Source organism: Rutidosis leptorrhynchoides, chromosome 9, assembly GCF_046630445.1.
Source record: "Rutidosis leptorrhynchoides isolate AG116_Rl617_1_P2 chromosome 9, CSIRO_AGI_Rlap_v1, whole genome shotgun sequence".
Lineage (NCBI taxonomy): Eukaryota > Viridiplantae > Streptophyta > Magnoliopsida > Asterales > Asteraceae > Rutidosis > Rutidosis leptorrhynchoides.
The window spans coordinates 209,951,576-209,971,356 of record NC_092341.1 but is presented as its reverse complement, the minus strand read 5'-3'; the positions used below and the strand labels follow the sequence as shown (position 1 = coordinate 209,971,356).

Here is a 19,781-nt window from a genome sequence, read left to right as displayed (position 1 = left end):
TATAATCAATACATACACGCCATCCTGTTACAGTCCTAGTAGGAATAAGCTCATTTTTCTCATTTGTAATGACAGTCATGCCACCCTTCTTAGGCACGCATTGAACTGGGCTTACCCATGGACTATCAGAAATTGGATATATCAAACCTGCATCTAGCAGTTTAATAATTTCCTTTTTAACTACATCTTGCATATTAGGATTTAGTCTTCGTTGGCGTTGCACATACGTTTTATGACCTTCTTCCATAAGGATTTTATGTGTGCAATACGAAGGACTTATTCCTTTAATATCATGAATCTTCCATGCAATGGCTGGTTTATGAGCTTTCAACACAGAAATGAGCTGTGATTTCTCATTTTCAGTAAGAGAAGACGATATTATTACAGGTAATTCAGATTCACCATGTAAATAAGCGTATTCCAAATGGTTTGGAAGTGGCTTTAACTCTAATTTCGGAGGTTCTTCTATCGATAATTTATATCGATATCTGTCTTCTTCTTTTAGCATTTGAATTTCTTCTGTTGTTGGTTCATATCCATTAGCTATAAGTGTAGCTAACATTTCAGCTTCATCAATTGGTTCATTACCTTCTCCTAAAGAACATTCTCCTGTTCCTTGTAATTCTGGAAATTCTTCTAATAATTCTGCATGTGCATCTATAGTTTGAATATAATAACATGTATCATCTGCAGATTGTGGTTGTTGCATTGCTCTATCAACTGAAAAGGTAACACTCTCATCCTCTATACTTAGGGTCAGTTTCTTACCGAACACGTCTATCATTGCTTTAGCCGTGTTTAAGACTGGTCTTCCTAATATGAGAGGAACTTGAGAATCTTCTTCCATGTCCAAAACAACAAAATCTACTGGAAATACTAAAGTACCAACTTTAACTAGCATGTTCTCCATTATCCCTCTAGGATATTTTATTGATCTATCGGCTAGTTGTATGCTTATTCTGGTTGGTTTCAATTCTCCAAGGTCTAGTTTAGTGTATAGTGAATACGGCATTAGATTTATACTAGCACCTAAGTCTGCCAATGCTTCTATTGAACTAAGACTACCCAGAAAACATGGAATTGTGAAACTTCCTGGATCAGATAGTTTTTCTGGTATCTTATTCAACAGCACTGCTGAACAATTAGCATTCATAGTAACAGCCGAGAGTTCTTCCATTTTCTTTCTATTTGAGATTAGATCTTTCAAGAATTTAGCATATCTTGGCATTCCTGAAATCACATCAATGAAAGGAAGATTTACATTTATCTGTTTAAACATATCCAAGAATTTGGATTGCTCGGCTTCAAGTTTTTCTTTCTTCATTTTACTCGGGTAAGGAAGTGGTGGTTGGTATGGTTTAACATAAGGTTTATCTTTAACTGTGTTATCTTCATTAACCTTTTCAACTACTGGTTCTTTTTCCTTATCTTGATCAGGTTGTGGTTCTTGTGTAGTAGGAATAGTTTCATCAGAAGTTACAGGTATTTCAGGTGATTTAAGTGTTGTACCACTTCTTGTGGTAATAACTTTAGCTGTTTCATTCCGGGGGTTAGCGTTTGTATCGCTCGGTAGACTTCCCGGTTTTCTTTCACCTATTAACCTTGCTAGGTTACTTACTTCTTGTTCCAGATTTTGAATAGAAGCTTGTTGATTTCTAAATGCTTGAGCATTTTGTTCATTTGTTTGTTTTTGAGATGTGAAAAATTGCGTTTGAGTTTCAACTAGCTTCGTCATCATATCTTCTAAATTCGGCTTTTTATCATCGGTTTGTTGTGGTGGTTTGTTTTGAAAATTCGGTCTTTGCTGATTATAAGTATTATTGGATACTTGTTGATTGCTAGGACCTTGTTGGTTGTTGTATGGAATATTTCGGTTATAATTCTGGTTTTGATTGTAAATCGGTCTTGGCGGTTGATAATTATTCTGATAATTATTTCCAGGCCTTTGGTTTATGTATGAAATATTCTCTCTTTGTTCCATTGTTAATTCAATACTGAGACAATCTTTTGTCAAATGTGGTCCTCCACACTGCTCACAACTAATTCGTATAGCATGAATATCTTTAGTCATCTTTTCCATTCGTCTCTCGAAAGCATCTATCTTTGCGGAAATGGAATCTAAGTCATGGCTAGAATCGGCTCTAGCTGCTTTAGATGATCTAATGATGTCTTTTTCTTGGTGCCACTCATGTGAGTGGGAAGCAGTATTATCAATAATTTTGTAAGCATCAGTTTCGGTTTTCTTCATAATAGAACCACCAGCTGCTATATCTATGTCTTTTCTTGTAGTGATGTCGCATCCTCGGTAGAATATTTGTACTATTTGACAGGTGTCTAAACCATGTTGCGGACATCCTCTTAATAACTTTCCATATCTTGTCCACGCCTCATATAGAGTTTCATTTGGTTTTTGTGTGAATGTAACAATTTCTGCTTGAAGTCTTACGGCTTTAGATGCAGGAAAAAATTGTTTAAGAAATTTGTCAATTAAAACGTCCCATGTATCGATCGCCCCTTCAGGTAACGATTCCAACCAATCTTTGGCTTCTCCCTTTAAAGTCCAGGGAAATAACATGAGATATATCTGTTCATCCTCCACTTCTCGTATTTTAAATAGTGTGCAGATCCTATTAAAGGTACGTAGATGTTCATTTGGATCTTCCTTCGGCGCACCACTAAATTGGCATTGATTAGTCACCATGTGTAGAATTTGTCCTTTGATTTCATAATCTGGCGCATTAATGTCTGGATGAGTAATTGCGTGACCTTGGCCAGTGCGTTTAGCTCTCATTCGGTCTTCCATACTTAAAGGTTCCAGATTCTCCATAATTGAATTTGTTGAATCGGTATCACTAGATGGTTCTGATTTAATAGTTCGTTCCTCAACAATCTCTCTTTGAATGATTGGTGGTTCCGGAGGAAAGTTTAGTGGTTCAGGATCTATGAACCGTTCCTGAATATTTTCCGGATTCTCAATTGTGAGGTTTGTTTCAAAAACTGGATTATCGGAAATTTGAACTGAAGTACTTGGTCGACTGGATGACGATTCTAAAGAAAAATCAACGGCGGTTATATTTGTTAAACGATGTCTTGATCGAGTTACAGGTGGTGAACGTACAAAAGGTGATGAACGTCTTGCTCGGTGCATTCACTGAATATCCTATTAGTTTTTAAAAGGAAAGAAAAATTATAATAAGTTATCCAATCAATAGACTTTTCTGATTTTGCCCACGTTTCGAATAGCCAAAAGATGCAGCAGAGGGGCAGGATTCGTTTGGTCTCAATATAATTGAGGACTGTTTGGCTCCAATAACCCGGTCCACGTACAAATCCAACTATTACTACGAACCAGAAAATTTTGATGTCTATTAATTTAACCACTTAAAATAAATTTTCGTAATTTTAAGAAATTTAGATAAGAAGTAGAAAAAAATTCTAAGTCCTAAAAACTAGAATAGCGAGAAATAAGAGAGAAAAAGAGTTCGTCGAAAAAGGTCGAAAAAGAAAAAATGGTTGAAAAATAAAAGGTGACGGAAAAATAAAAAAAAAAAACTTATCAAAACTTAAAAATACTTAACTAACCTAACCTTATTACTACAACTAACTTAAAATTATAATCGCAAATTGAGATTACTAATTGGAATGATAATTGATACATAATAAAAGGTCTAAAAATATTAAAGCTTACAGGAAAAACTAAATCCCAAATGGAAATAACTTAAAAAGAAACTAAAACTTAAAAAGGCGTCGCAAAATTCTAAAGCACCTAAATCTTAGTCTAAAGAAAAAGCACTTAAGGAATTCTACGGCAAAGCCTAAAAATCTAGGAGTAAAAATAACTATAGCAAAAACTAAGTTTAAAATTAAATATGAGCTAAAAAATACAAATATTACGTTACAACGATTAAAAAGGGACAAAATATAAAAATATATAAAAAGTTGTAAAAAGTACAATTTTTATAAAAATATTATTTTTTTATATTATTTATTTAATAAAACTACTAATTTTACAATTTTAATAAAACTAATTAAAACTAAATACAACAAATTAAATAAAAAGTAAAAATAAAACTAAAACTAAAACTAATAATAATAATAATAATAATTAGGTTTAATAATTAATATTAATAATAATCCGTAATTAATGCTCGATTAGGGCTTCCTGTGCGCGTGTCAGAGAAGCTCCGCGAGTTGCGGTGATTAAAGAAGAAAACCCCGCGAGTCGCGGGGTTCAGAATTTGAGCTGACAGATTTATCTTTTTACGCGTTTTTTTTTTTTTTTTTTTTTTTTCTGTTTTCTGTTTTTTAAATAAATAAAAGATTTTAAAATAAAACTTATATTTTTATAAACTAAAATAGAAATAAAGAAACTTATAAAACTTAAATATTTAACAAAATCTTAAAAATACTAATATTTTTGTTTTTCTTTTTATATTTTTCAATAATTAAAACGTATTTTTACAAAAACGAATTTTAATAAAAGTAGATAAAAATCTTTTTTTTTTTTTTATTTTAGCGTTGCGCTTCCGGCTTTTAAGATAGCTTCCCCGGCAGCGGCGCCAAAAATACTTGATGTTATGCGAGGTGTATATAAAATAGTTATTAATTTTAGCAGGAAAAACTATTAAATACGATACAATTTTACACAAGATATTTATTTATTTATAGAATGGATATACTTAAACCTTGCTACAACACTTATAGGCAGTGTACCTAATCGTTCAGTAGTGTAGTTTTTAGTAAGTCCGGTTCGTTCCACAGGGAAATCTTTAAGCAAAGCTCAACGCTATATTAGTTTACTTTTATAAAAATACAAATATATATATATATATAGGTAATATTATTATTATAAAGGGGGGTTTTTACCGTTTAATGACCGGTTTGTCGATTTTAAAACTTTAGTTGCAGTTAAAACCTAATGTAAAATATAAAATAAATACAAGACTTAAATTAAAGCGTAAAGTAAATAACGATAATGAAATTGCGAATAATAAAAATGCGATAAAATAAAATTGCGATAATTAAAAAGTACGATAATTAAAAGTGCGATTAAATAAAATAACAATAAAAATGCGATAATTAGAAGTGCAATTAAATATAAAATAAAGGAAATTAAATATGAAATAAAAGAATTATGCTTATTTAAACTTCCGTAATCATGATGTTTGACGTGTTGATTTTAGTTTTATGCCCATGGGTTAATTGTCCTTTGTCCTGGATTATTTAATATGTCTGTCTGGTTTTTGTCCATAACAGTCCATCAGTCATAAATATAAATTGCAAGTGTCCTTGTCAAATTATTATTATACCCGAAGTTAAATATTCCAACTAATTGGGGATTCGAATTGTAACAAGGTTTTAATACTTTGTTTAATGAATACACCAGGTTATCGACTGCGTGTAAACCAAGGTTTTACTACTTTGTTAACAATTACACCAATTACCCTTGAATGTAATTTCACCCCTGTTTTGATTATTCTAGTGGCTATTAATCCATTCCCGTGTCCGGTTAAATGAACGATTATTCGTACATATAAATACCCCGCCCATCGTGTCCGATCGAGTGTATATGGTAATTTATAGGGACGCCCAATTGTAAATCTTTATATTAACATTAACAAACTTTCATTTAGTTAAACAAATATAAAGCCCATTAATAGCCCATAGTCTAATTTCCACAAGTGTCGTTCTTTTGTCCAAACCCCAATTATGGTACAAAGCCCAATTACCCAATTTTAGTAATTAGCCCAACATCATGATTACTTCGTTTTAAATAAGCATAATAATAACTTAGCTACGAGACATTAATGTAAAAAGGTTGAACATAACTTACAATGATTAAAAATAGCGTAGCGTTACACGGACAGAATTTCGACTTACACCCTTACAACATTCGCTAACATACCATTATTATTAGGATTTAAAATTAAAATTAAAATTAAAATATAAATATAAATATAAATTTTACGTATGAAGAGGAAGGAAAAAGATATTAAATTTGATCAGAATTCGGTTGGCTTTATAGCCAGAGTTGAAAATTGGGGCTCCGCGACTCGCGGCAAAATGCCCTTCAAACTCCGCGAGTCGCGGAGATAGAAATTACAGCTCACACCCTTGGAGTTTCTCTGCCGACGGTTTTTATTATATATATATAATATATATATATAATTAATATAATTAATTATATATTATATTATATTTATATACATAGTTAACTTGTAATTTTTAGTCCGTTGCGTCGAGCGTTAAGAGTTGACTCTGGTCCCGGTTCCGGATTTTCGAACGTCCTCGCGTACAATTTAATATCTTGTACTTTGCGTTTTGAATCTTGTACTCTTGTGATTTCGAGACGTTTCTTATCAATAATTGGAACCTTTTTGATTGTCTTTTGTTCTTTTGAGCTTTTTGGTCGTTTGCGTCTTCAAATCGTCGAATCTGTCTTCTGTCTTCACCTTTTATTATTTAAACGAATATCACTTGTAAATAGAACAATTGCAACTAAAAGCTTGTCTTTCTTGAGGAATAATGCTATGAAATATATGTTCGTTTTTAGCATTATCATATATACATAAAAATGAGACTATTAATTTAAGAAACTCGAAAACGATATATATAACGATTATCGTTATAACAACGTCTTACTAGGTACATATGAATCATATTAAGATATTGATACACTTGGTTAATTATGTTAAATGATAAGTAAATATATTATTAAGTGTATTAACAATGAAATACATATGTAAAAATAAGACTACTAACTTAATGATTTCGAAACGAGACATATATGTAACGATTATCGTTGTAACGACATTTAACTGTATATATATCATACTAAGATATATTATATATCATAATATCATGATAATATAACAATTTAACATCTCATTTGTTATAATAAACAATGGGATAACAACATTCAACAAGATCGTTAACCTAAAGGTTTCAAAACAACATTTACATGTAACGACTAACGATGACTTAACGACTCAGTTAAAATGTATATACATGTAGTGTTTTAATATGTATTCATACACTTTTGAAAGACTTGAAGACACTTATCAAAATACTTCTACTTAACAAAAATGCTTACAATTACATCCTCGTTCAGTTTCATCAACAATTCTACTCGTATGCACCCGTATTCGTACTCGTACAATACACAGCTTTTAGATGTATGTACTATTAGTATATACATTCCAATGATCAGCTCTTAGCAGCCCATGTGAGTCACCTAACACATTTGGGAACCATCATTTGGCAACTAGCATGAAATATCTTATAAAATTACAAAAATATGAGTAATCATTCATGACTTATTTACATGAAAACAAAATTACATATCCTTTATATCTAATCCATACACAAACGACCAAAAACACCTACAAACACTTTCATTCTTCAATTTTCTTCATCTAATTGATCTCTCTCAAGTTCTATCTTCAAGTTCTAAGTGTTCTTCATAAATTCCAAAAGTTCTAGTTTCATAAAATCAAGAATACTTCCAAGATTGCAAGTTTTCTTCCAAGTTTTCTAAATCCATTCCAAGTAATCATCCAAGATCAAAAAACCTTTATTACTTACAGTAGGTTATCTTTCTAATACAAGGTAATAATCATATTCAAACTTTAATTCAATTTCTATAACTATAACAATCTTATTTCGAGTGGAAATCTTACTTGAAATTGTTTTCATGTCATGATTCTGCTTCAAGAACTTTCAAGCCATCCAAGGATCCTTTGAAGCTAGATCTATTTTTCTCATTTCTAGTAGGTTTATCCAAGGAACTTGAGGTAGTAATGATGTTCATAACATCATTCGATTCATACATATAAAGCTATCTTATTCGAAGGTTTAAACTTGTAATCACTAGAACATAGTTTAGTTAATTCTAAACTTGTTCGCAAATAAAAGTTAATCCTTCTAACTTGACTTTTAAAATCAACTAAACACATGTTCTATATCTATATGATATGCTAACTTAATGATTTAAAACCTGGAAACACGAAAAACACCGTAAAACCGGATTTACGCCGTCGTAGTAACACCGCGGGCTGTTTTGGGTTAGTTAATTAAAAACTATGATAAACTTTGATTTAAAAGTTTTTATTCTGGGAAAATGATTTTTATTATGATTATGAAACTATATCCAAAAATTATGGTTAAACTCAAAGTGGAAGTATGTTTTTTAAAATGGTCATCTAGACGTCGTTCTTTCGACTGAAATGACTACCTTTACAAAAACGACTTGTAACTTATTTTTCCGACTATAAACCTATACTTTTTCTGTTTATATTCATAAAATAGAGTTCAATATGAAACCATAGCAATTTTATTCACTCAAAACGGATTTAAAATGAAGAAGTTATGGGTAAAATAAGATTGGATAATTTTTCTCATTTTAGCTACGTGAAAATTGGTAACAAATCTATTCCAACCATAACTTAATCAACTTGTATTGTATATTATGTAATCTTGAGATACCATAGACACGTATACAATGTTTTGACCTATCATGTCGACACATCTATATATATTTCGGAACAACCATAGACACTCTATATGTGAATGTTGGAGTTAGCTATACAGGGTTGAGGTTGATTCCAAAATATATATAGTTTGAGTTGTGATCAATACTGAGATACGTATACACTGGGTCGTGGATTGATTCAAGATAATATTTATCGATTTATTTCTGTACATCTAACTGTGGACAACTAGTTGTAGGTTACTAACGAGGACAGCTGACTTAATAAACTTAAAACATCAAAATATATTAAAAGTGTTGTAAATATATTTTGAACATACTTTGATATATATGTATATATTGTTATAGGTTCGTGAATCAACCAGTGGCCAAGTCTTACTTCCCGACGAAGTAAAAATCTGTGAAAGTGAGTTATAGTCCCACTTTTAAAATCTAATATTTTTGGGATGAGAATACATGCAGGTTTTATAAATGATTTACAAAATAGACACAAGTACGTGAAACTACATTCTATGGTTGAATTATCGAAATCGAATATGCCCCTTTTTATTAAGTCTGGTAATCTAAGAATTAGGGAACAGACACCCTAATTGATGCGAATCCTAAAGATAGATCTATTGGGCCTAACAAACCCCATCCAAAGTACCGGATGCTTTAGTACTTCGAAATTTATATCATATCCGAAGGGTGTCCCGGAATGATGGGGATATTCTTAAATATGAATCTTGTTAATGTTGGTTACCAGGTGTTCACCATATGAATGATTTTTATCTCTATGTATGGGATGTGTATTGAAATATGAAATCTTGTGGTCTATTGTTACGATTTGATATATATAGGTTAAACCTATAACTCACCAACATTTTTGTTGACGTTTAAAGCATGTTTATTCTCAGGTGAATACTAAGAGCTTCCGCTGTTGCATACTAAAATAAGGACAAGATTTAGAGTCCATGTTTGTATGATATTGTGTAAAAACTGCATTCAAGAAACTGATTTCGATGTAACATATTTGTATTGTAAACCATTATGTAATGGTCGTGTGTAAACAGGATATTTTAGATTATCATTATTTGATAATCTACGTAAAGCTTTTTAAACCTTTATTTATGAAATAAAGGTTATGGTTTGTTTTAAAAATGAATGCAATCTTTGAAAAACGTCTCATATAGAGGTCAAAACCTCGCAACGAAATCAATTAATATGGAACGTTTTTAATCAATAAGAACGGGACATTTCACTACGTCTTGTGGAGTCGGTTTTCTCATGTACTCCGAACCGTACAAGTGAATCACGCTCTTACAAAAATTATTCAAACAATCGTATGATGTTTGTTGGCCCATATGTAAGTACTCGTCAAAAGCATCAGGTGCAGTACCGTATGCTAATTGGCGTATTGCGGATGTACTTTTTTTGAAAAACATTAAAACCCAACAACCCGGTAGCATCCCGCTTTTGATGAAAATATAAAAAATAATCGAGAATAGGTTCTTGAGAGTAATTCATTATACCTTGGCATATGCGTATAAACAATGGTCGCCTCATCCTATAACGGCGACGAAAATAATCTCCGGGAAAAGTGGGATTCTCGGAAAAATAATCATTCCATAAACGCATCGCGGTTCCCTCTCTGTCTCTATGAATAAATCTTCGAGGCGCCCTTGGAATTGGTTGAACGACTTCTTCCTCTTCGTCTTTATCTATCTAATCAAGTAGATCGAATGCGACGATATTGAAATTAGAACTTGCAATATCTAACGCATCTTTCGTAAGACTATCCAAAATTTTTTTAGGCATTTTTAATGGAATTGAATAAATATTGTGATATAAAAGTAGAGATTGTATGAAGTGATAGTGTAATGGTATAGAGGTATATATAGTGGGGGTTGGAAAAAAAAAAAAGTACCAACGGCATTATAGCCGTTTGAAAAAATAAATATAATCAATAAATGGCTTTGATTCCCGTCCTCAAAATATTATACACACGACATCCACCAGCACGGAACCAGGAGAGAGGATTGAGGGCGGCCGACGGCGGGATGAATGCCATCGGCGCCCTCGAGGGCGGAGGTGATGACAGTGTGAGGGCGTCCACCGTTGGGAATGGTCTTAGAAACAAGAGATAGAAGTAGATTGCTAATACATTTATATCTATATCTATATTTATTTATATTTATATTACTCCTATATATTACAGTAGTATATACAAATTGTAAATAGTGTAATACTCTTTTGTATTCATTCGGCTTTTGAGAATAGCATGAACCTACCAAGTGTAGAGTAGTCTTCTGTATCCAGCTTTTGGGAATAGCATGAGAGCATAAATTGCTTTACACTGGGGGCATAGACCAAAATATGGATAACTATACACTATTAATTTTTGGGTCATAGGGGGCGTCTGACCCCACTTGACCCGCCCCTGTTCCTATCCCATAACTCAAAGACCATGAGGAGAACCATTGGACTATGGCCGCAAGTTCAAGTTGTAACACATATTGTTTCAAATACTCCGTAAAAAAGTTAAGACACTTATTTTAAAAAATAAAATAAAAGGCAAAGTGGACACTTTTTTGTAAGTTTGACTTATACTTAATGTAAGTTTCGACTTAATTTATTTAAAATTTAAAATATAAATGATTAGAAGTAATAAATGAATGTAAATTGGAGAGTTTATTAATACTTAATAGTCATTTTTTATAATTGGTCAATTTTTTTGGGCCGTATATAATTGGTAAGGTGAGCATTTTTTTGACGGACCTATTATGGTGGGACAAGTTTAAATGTCGAAATGATAACTTATTTTGAGACTATTATTTTGAGATAGTTCAAAATTAATACTTAATCGTTTAATTGATACAAAGGGTATTTGCTATTGTTAATCATAGATTTTATATTACTAAATAAAAAAATTTATTTGTCAAATGTGAAGAGATACAAAGTACTTATTTTTGTATTAGAAAACAAAATAACCAAGAAAAAAAAACTAAAGAAATACAAACAATATTAAATTAAATTTGAATTGAATGAATGATGGTGAATTGGCTGATATGACAAGGGGTAAGGCGTAGGCTACAGGGATTTCTAAGCAAATTATGGAGGTTTTTGGATAAAATCCGAAGGTTTTTTGGTAAAATTTGAAGGTTTTGAGGTAAAAGTTGAAGAAATTTGGGTAAAATTTGAAGGTTTTAGGGCAAAATATGTAGGTTTTGAGGAAAAAAAAATTCACTGGGACAAAATCGAAAAATCTAAAATTTTTACACTGAAAGTTGCAAATCCACCGAGGGCGGGCGCCCCACCCTGCCCCCAAATAGTTTCGCCCCTGGTTGGAGTTCTTGGTCGTTTGACACTCATTTATCATTCAATTTTTATTTGTCATTTACTAGTTAATTTGTTACAGTTCTTTTTGTTTAACAATCTGAATAGGGAATAATTTATTAGGCAGCAGCGGGTTATGCAACTGTGAGAGATGAACGTGTGGGTTGTTAAGTTCTCTAAGTGATCCCGAACTGTCGTTAAAAAAATAGAAATTTTAATTTGGGGTTTAGTAGTGAGTTAGACTAATTGATTCCATCATGTTGTTTCCATTATTGTGCCTAGTTACACCTAATTATTATTATTATTATTATTATTATTATTTTATTATACATATATTATTTTACGTGTGAATTTGGGTCGTTTGCACAAGGTGAAAATGACATCTCAAACCCTTATTTACAATCTCGCCCCCTCAACTATCGTTCAAACTACAATTTTTCAGAGGTATAAACCGTCAAATCATTATTCTATTAAAATTTTTTCAACCAAACTTCACCAAAACATTTACCGGCCCGTATCTTCCTGATCGCCGAGCGTTAAATTTTTTCGGCACCATCGTTCAACTCGGAATAATTTTATGAACACAACGCAACTAACTATACGCGAAACGGACATCTTTTAAAAAAAGCTAAACACACCGACATGTAAAACAGAGCTTAACACATGGGCGGTTTTCGCTTATGTAAATACATAACTGTTGGTCCCTTGATTAACAACAAAAGTATTGTAGAGGGGGGAGGGGGGAGGGGGGGGGGGGGTTGAATACAATTTCTTTTAAATTAACTTACCAATTAATCACAGTTTAGTATTCAAGCATGTAATTTAAGTAGAGTCAAAGGTAATTTTTAAATGTTATTCTTTATTGATTAAATCACAAAGAATTACAACTATCCTTGGCAGAACGATAGTTGGTTGATACAGATTTACCTAGATTATAGCTATGAGGATAAACTTAAAGCTATTACACGTTTTGGACTCTAAATAACAAAACTCACACAACTAGTTGTTACAATAGTGGATACAACAATTTATAGTAGTCCTTTTATCCGTGTAATTGCTCCATTGTCCACTGGTACATAGGATGTCTGTACATGTGGGGACAACTGCATCAGAGAGCGTGCTCTCCTTTTTCCTCTTTGGTAGCTATTTGCAGGAACACCCCAATTTGATTTGACACCACTATTTGTTTAAACAAATAGAATGTTGTGTTCTCTAGGCATTGACAAAGTATAACACATGTCTGCACATGCGTTAAACTTCTGCATTCCCATGTGGTCTTGTAAGGTCACTTGTCAGCCGCCGACGCGTGTCCTTTCCTGTTCAACTTTGTCTTTGACTTCTGTTGAATAGTATAATTGATGTAGACCACTCAAGAAACTACTATGCTTGTAATGGAGCATAGCTGTCTTGTGTAGTAAGCTGCATTTCAGCTGTGCTGGTTCTTCATTGCTGAGACACTTGATATTCTTGAATTGCTGAGTACACATCCTGTGCTAACTGAAGAACACTGTCTACCTTGTGCTGGTAGACTGAGCAGCAAACTAAACACTCGACACAGCAATATTTGCTGTCTATACATAAACAAACTTGTGCTGGCTGCACATAATATTTTAGTGTAAATAAATTACAGTTTTGTCATAATTAAATCCTTAATTATTTTGGGGACTCAACAATCTCCTCCAATTTGATGATGACAAAACATATGACATTAAGAGAAACACTAAAGCCAGCACTAAGGGACCTAATGAAAAATAGGCAGTAAATTTGTCCCTTTTAGGTTTGTTTTGGGATCTTTTGCTGAGTTATCTATATCTTATAAAATGATATGATTTTGAAGATAAGCTCATTTCATTTTCACTACAACAGACTATATACATACATTTATAAAATAGTATAATGAAAAATGAAATAACAAAAGATACAATTATAACACAAGAAGGCTATCTGTCTTTATCTTTGAAACAACCCAACCCGTATTCCATACGATAATTTTTTTTTAATAATACACATTTACGCGCCAATTAAACGTGTAATCCATTCCACAAAGTTCATTTAAACGTACAATAATTTAAATGTTTACAAAAGGTACGAAGGCCATTAATTAAGTTCAATACAAGTTTGACCCACTACAAATGATAGTTTATAATCCAAACGACACTTGAGCATGGTTTGAGACTAAACTACCCAAAACGTTAGGCCAACTTCCAAGCTTCAACAAAACATCATCAAAGGCCACCTAATGACCGATAACCCCTTTGCCCTTATCCGCACCTGCGACTAAAAAGATAAACAACGAGAGGGGTAAGCTAACGCTTAGTGAATGCAATAATTATACATATTCATATATAACCTACTTACTTGCATCACTTACACAATACCGTACACAAGCTAGCAATTCGACAACTATGCAAACATTAAGCATAAACCAAGATCCACAATTCACAAGAAGCTAGCGTCAATAGTAGCATATAGTTCACAATGTAATATACTAAATACACATTCACACAACCATGGTTATCCAATCATACAAGGGAACGGTACATGAAAGCCCGTTGGAGTTCATAACATCCATTAGTGTTACTTAAACACCGTGTATTCACTAATCCCCCGGGTGATGTCTTGAACACCGCGACTAACTCACCCTCATGATAATGTGGCGTCTTAAACACCGCGATGAATCCACACGTCAATCAAAACAATGAGTGGTGTCTTGAACACCGCGACTATTCCACTCTCATGACAATGTGGCGTCTTAAACACCGCGGCAATACCATATGTCAATCAACAATGAGTAGTGTCTTAAACACCGCGACAATACTACTCGCTACTAGAATGTGGTGTCGTGAACACCGCGACAATTTCACATTCATACCACACAAATAAATACATTATATACGTACACGCATAATTATTCCACTCACCTTGACACAAGGATGATGACTATGCACTTCCGAACTTCAAAGCAATGTACCTAATACATTAAGTACAATTTCAATACACCAACTAGTGGAATTAACCACATTACACATACTTGAGCATTTAATGACCCAATTCGCATTAAATGACTCGACCACACCAATACCGCCCTTAAATGGCCAAGACCCGACTTTAATCACTAAAGCTAGTGCATTAAAGTCTACTAACTTCAGTTAACACAAACTTAGGGTAATTCATACCCATTTCACCCAAACTAGGTCAACTAGTACATTTTGACCCATTTTAAATTACTTAGCCTCACAATCAAGCCAAACTTACCCATTAACACTTCTTTCATAATCTAAAAGTGTATTAGTGACTAGCAACACCATTTGACACTTACAACCCCAAATCACAAGACCAAAACCCTAGTTTGTGGCCATTAGGGTTTTATTACAACAACATAACCCAAATTCACCCATTTTACCCTCAAATGGGTCACCCAAATCTCTAGTAACCAAAACCCTAACCATTAACCAATTAAACTCAAAACTTAGAGTTAGAACTTACCGAGACTATCAACGTGTAGTTAGAGACACAAGGAACAAGTTTAAATCTTGTTCCAAGGTTTGATTCACAATTCTCCGACTCCAAATCTTAAATTTAATCTAAATGGGTTTTGTGTTTTGGGAGAGAAAATGGAAAGAAAAGAGAAAAAGAAATGAATTAAATGAACAAGTGGTGGAGATTTAATGCTCCCATCAGATCTACACGTTAAATTACCAATTTGCCCCTTGAAATCCCTTAAAAAGAGCAAGGTCCGGAATCTGTCCAGCAGGACTGTCGCGGCGCGACCAAATTCTCGCGGCGCGGCGAATAACAGGAAAACAGACCCTTCTTAACTCAACTTCTGATCCAGATTTCCTTTGTATGTCGCGTCGCGGCCCAGATCGCCGCGGCGCGACATTAGCCTATGCCTGAATAGTTCGACTACCTAAAACACATTTCGATTTTATTTAATTCGTACACTTAAATCCCGCTTCCTATATTCGCCTAACCCTCAACAATAGTCTCACAAGACTTAACGCTATCAAAACCCATGTATAAACTTGTATATGCACCCATTATCAAGTATGTATATATATAATATATACATATATATATATATATATATATATATATATATATATATATATATATATATATATCTACACCTATATTCATACATTTACGCATAAGCTAACGAGTTATAAACGTATAAATGATTAAGTATGTACCTTTCAATATGTACGGGAGAATAAACATGCTTTCAAGCGTCAACCAAAAGGTTGGTGAGTTCATTAGTTTATCATAAACAATCATTTTCATTAATTTAATAGACCACAAGATTTTCATTCCCATTTCTCATAAATAAACATCCCATACATAGAGATAAAAATCATTCATATGGATTGAACACCTGGTAATCGACCTTAACAAGATGCATATAGAATATCCCCATCATTCCGGGACTCCCTTCGGACATGATAAATTCGAAGTACTAAAGCAGTTTAAATTCTCTGACTGGGGCTTGTTAGTGCCCATAGATATATCTTTAGGATTCACGTCAATTAGGGTGTATGTTCCTTAATTCTTAGATTACCAGACTAAAAGGGGAATATTCGATTCGATAATCCAACCATAGAATGTAGTTTCGATCACTTGTGTCTATTTCGTAAAATATTTATAAAAGCAGCGCATGTATTCTCAGTCCCAAAAATATATATTGTAAAAGCATTTAAAAAGGGAGCAAATGAAACTCACGATACTGTATTTTAAAAAATACATATGACGACATTGAACAAGTGTAGGGTTGGCCTCGGATTCACGAACCTATATCAATTGCATATATATTAACACATATCCCATTTAATTCACTAAGTTTACTTATATTTTATAATTTATTAAAATTAATAACTTTATATATAATTATACTTATAATAAATATATGGTATATAATTTAATTAATGTTATATCAATATAAATGGTAATATATATTAGTTAGTATATTAAAAACATATTAGTATGTAATATTAGTTGATTTGTAAGATATTTTTATATAGATAACAATTGTTTGCTAAAAATAATAATTATAATAATACTAAAATAATAATAGTAATGATAAAAATAATAATATTAATAAAAATGATAATACTTTTAATAATAATAATAATACTTGAAGGTATTTCGTATGCCCGAGAGACATATTAAATTAATGTGGCTAATGTGTTATGATCCAAGTCGGGTCATACCCAATAACAAGCTTACCAACACTTTATATGTATTTATTTTAACGGTTGGATTGTTAAATAAATACGCGACACTTGAACTTTAGAAAAATCGATTTTCTAAATAATAATCACTTGAGATAAATTACTTGGATAATTTATATATGATGTGGATTTAATTATTTATAGGTTTAAATAATTTTGTTATGTTATATTTTATAAAATGGTTTATAAAATTATTGCAAGTAACAAATACATGTTTATTTTATACAAGTTTTATAAAATTATTACAAGTTTTATAAAATCATTCTTGTTATAAAATAATGGATGGTGGGAAGATTTTGGAGCCCCAAGAAAGTCTATCCCATGCTTATTCTTGTTGCTTTCCATAACACAATTCCACATATACATGTCCTTTGACTAGTAGCAAGACATACATGCAATTGTACATCAAAATTCTGCACAAAACTCTCCTAAAACCCAGCTGAATTTTGTGGCCTTTTGGGAGGAAGAAAGGGTTCTTCATTTGGTTATTGCAAGCTCAATTCAAGTGTTATTAAATCCTAACCAAAGGCTAGGTGTTGGTGCAAAAGCTTGGGGTATTTCTCCTTGAGGTTTCATCACTTTGAAGCTCCATTCTTCATCATCTTCATCATCTTCTTTTGAACTAACCCTCAACTAGCTTGAGGAGGTATAAACTCTAAACCCACTCTTAGTTTGTAAGTATGTTTCACAACTTGATCCTTATTGGGATTTAACTTTAATTGGTTAAAGATTTACAAGTTTCAAAATGTTAATCTACATGCTTCCGCTTTCTTAATTCTTAAAATGGTTTAAGTATATTTTGAACTTGTTAAAATCCCAACAATACTAACAATAAAATGATAAAAATGTTGTATGTTAATAATGATAATAATAATAATACAAATGATAAAAATAATAGTAACAATGATAATCTATTAAATTGTATTATTTATAATATTACTAATATTAATAGCTATAATAAAATAATAATAATGATAATAATAATAATAATAATAATAATAATAATAATAATAATAATAATAGTAATAATAATAATAATAATAATAATAATAATAATAATAATAATGTGAAAAATAATAATAATAGTTATAATAATAATAATTTTACTAAAAATTACTTTTGTTAATAATAATAATTTTAATGATAATACTAATAATATGTATAATATTTATATTAGTCTAATAATAATAATAATAATAATAATAATAATAATAATAATAATAATAATAATAATAATAATAATAATAATAATAGTGTTAAAAATTTTGTATTAAAAACCATAATAATAAAAATAGGAAAAAAAAATTCTTATACCATTCACTATCATTCTCATTCATGATCATTATCATAATCCTATTTATCTAGACATTCATTATCTTTAATCATATTAGTAATATTAGTAACAATGATATTAATAATAATAATAATAATAATAATAATAATAATAATAATAATAATAATAATAATAATAATAATAATAATAATAATAAAATAATTCAGATACTACCTTAAAAGTGAAAGCTTCAAAAAAAAAAAAAAAAAATGCCTCAATCCGGAATCGAACCCGCAACCTCCCATTAACCTAGCAACACCAAAAACCACTCATCCATTTGTGTTTTTCTGAAATTATTATCACTCTACTTAATTTTAACCCGTCATTATTCTGTATATCATCATCATCAAATGAACAAACAATATCGACGGTGGGTTTTCAGATGGCCAATGACAGATTACTCTCGGCCCAACAGATGGGTTAGCCTCGGCCCAACATATCTACATTACACAGTCCAAAAATAGACCCGATCCAAAAGAAAAATGAGATTTGGGTTTGGTAACTTTAATTGGCAGTAGGAGTAATAATAAATAAAAAAATGTGGTTATCACCTTCATCACTTATCCCGTATCATCTAACATCAAACCGTCATATTCATTTGTAGAGATCCATCCTAATCCATCTGGACGAATACATTACAATTGATTACATTGCGAGGTACTTGACCTATATATGATACATTTTACAAACATTGCATTCCTTTTTAAAAGACTAACTTTCTTTACATTGAAGGTTAACGACATGCATACCATTTCATAATATATCCAACTATAATTGACTTAATAATAATCTTGATGAACTCAACAACTCGAATGCAACGTCTTTTGAAATATGTCATGAATGACTCCAAGTAATATCTCTAAATTGAGCAAATGCACAGCGGAAGATTTCTTTCATACATGAGAATAAACATGCTTTAAAGTGTCAATCAAAAGGTTGGTGAGTTCATTAGTTTATCATAAATATTTATTTTCATCTTTTTAATAGACCACAAGAATTTCATTTCCATTTCTCATAAATATACGTCCCATGCATAGAGACAAAAATCATTCATATGAATTGAACACCTGGTAACCGACCTTAACAAGATGCATATAAGAATATCCCATATCATTCCGGGAAATCCTTCGGACATGATAAAAACAACATCGAAGTACTAAAGCATCCGGTACTTTGGATGGGGTTCGTTAGGCCCAATAGATCTATCTTTAGGATTCGCGTCAATTAGTAGATCGGTTTACTAATTCTTAGGTTACCAAGCAAAAAGGGGCATATTCGGCTTCGATCATTCAGCCATATAATGTAGTTTCGATTACTTGTGTCTATTTCGTAAAACATTTATAAAAATTTCGCATGTATTCTCAGCCCAAAAATATAAAGGGTAAATGGGCAAATGAAACTCACAATACTGTATTTT

The 19,781-nt window shown here is 31.7% G+C and overlaps 1 pseudogene; it reads right to left on the bottom strand.

The window, feature by feature from the left end:
* The window catches only part of LOC139868518 (uncharacterized), a 32,320-nt pseudogene extending 21,443 nt beyond the window's left edge, over positions 1–10,877 (bottom strand).
* Between the last annotated feature and the right edge of the window lie 8,904 nt (positions 10,878–19,781).